Source organism: Macrobrachium rosenbergii, chromosome 2 (assembly GCF_040412425.1).
Source record: "Macrobrachium rosenbergii isolate ZJJX-2024 chromosome 2, ASM4041242v1, whole genome shotgun sequence".
Taxonomy (NCBI): Eukaryota; Metazoa; Arthropoda; class Malacostraca; order Decapoda; family Palaemonidae; genus Macrobrachium; species Macrobrachium rosenbergii.
In genome coordinates, this window is record NC_089742.1 from 46,323,560 (window position 1) to 46,325,502 (window position 1,943).

Genomic DNA, 1,943 nt, shown 5'->3' on the forward strand with positions numbered 1-1,943 from the left:
CCCCTACGCTTTCCGCGAACCTGTCAAGAATGAACTAGACTCTATGGTCCAGCAGGGAATCATTAAGCCTTGTGGAGATGAGCCATCTGAATGGTGCCACCCTCTAGTCGTTGTCCCAAAGGCCAAGCGAGTTCGCATCACGGTGGATCTCACCAAGTTGAATGCACAAGTCTCCCGACCAGCCCACTCTTCGCCCACACCCTTAGCTGCTGTCCGCGCTGTCAACTCCACTGCCAAGTTCTTCACCACCGCGGACACTCAACACGGCTACTGGCTGATGGAGCTAGCAGAAGAGGATCGCCACCTCACCACTTTTATTACGCCCTACGGACGCTTCCAGCAGTGCCGGGGACCCATGGGCTTCGCTGCCACTGGCGAAGCTTCTCTTTTATTGCTACCATGGTGACCTGGCTCTCCAGGGCATGAAGAAGTGCGTCAAGGTTGTTGATGACATTCTCATCTTCGACGACAACCTGCTGACACACTACCATAGGATCCATGAACTGCTCACCCGCTGCCGCAAACACGGCATCACTCTCAACAGAGACAAGTTCACAGTGGCAGAGACCTGAGTGAATTTCTGTGGCTTCACTCTTTCTGAAGAAGGAATCGCTGCTGATCCAGGACGAGTTGCTGCTCTACAAGACTTCCCAACACCGTCCAACCTGATGGACCCACGTTCCTTCATGGGGTTAGTAAACCAGTCGGCAGAGTTTACCCCAGATATTGCCCTGACTGCACAACCCCTTCGCCCCACTCATGAGCCCGCTCTTTTATGTGGACACCAACCATGACCAGGCCTTCAAATGCATGAAGCAAGCACTCTCAAGCCCGCCTGTTCTTGCTTCTTTTGACCCAACACTGCCAACCATTCTCCAGACCGACGCATCTCGCCTTTATGGGATAGGCTACGTCCTCCTCCAGGACCATGGCTCTGGTTGTCTCCAAGTAGTCCAGTGTGGATCCCGCTTTCTTGCAGATGCCGAGACGAGGTACACAACGACTGAGCTGGAGATGCTTGCAGTATCTTGGGCACTCACAAAGTGCTGTCTGTACCTCAAAGGACTGCCAACCTTCACCCTGCAAACTGACCATCGTCCGCTGGTGCCCATTATCAACAGTTACACATTGGATATGGTTGAAAACCCACAGCTTCAGCGAATGAAGGAGCGCATGTCGCAGTACCAATTTACTGCAGTGTGGCGTGCTGGCAAGTCTCTATGCATCCCAGATGCACTCTCCCGTGCACCCGTCAGCTACCCGACCTCTGAGGATATGACTGGCTGCGCTGAGGTAACAGCGCATGTCAGGTCAGTCATTAACGCTGCAACAGCTTCCCAGGACAAGGATGCCCCAACCTTCGACGCTGACCGGACCCTGCAGGACATGTCGATAGCAGCACAGGCCGACCCCACTTATGTTCGCCTTCGTGATTGCATCAGTTCTGGGTTCCCCACAAATCGGTACGACCTGCACGCCTCCCTATTACCATATTGGAAGCTGCGAGAAGTTCTCTCTACTGATGGTAACCTCATGCTCTACGGAGCAAGAATACTAGTTCCTGCGGCTCTACATCGCCACACACTCTCCAGACTCCACGACAGCCACCAAGGTGTCGAGGCTACCAAACGTCGGGCTCGACAAACCATCTTCTGGCCTGGGATAGACTCGGACATCGCCAACACCATCGCCGCCTCACTGGCCCTGCCAGATCCTGCGTCCCAGCCAACAGCAGGAGCCCCTTCACAATGATGACCACCCATCAAGGCCCTTTGAGTCAGTATCAGCGGACTTCTTCCAGGTAGCAGGGAAGTCCTTCCTTGTGGTTGCTGACCGCCTCTCCGGCTGGCCTGTGGTTGTCCCTTGCAAGGGTGACACCACCGCCTCCTCAACAATACAGCACTTCTGCTGTTACTTCAGAGAGGTGGGTGTTCCCCTGCGCC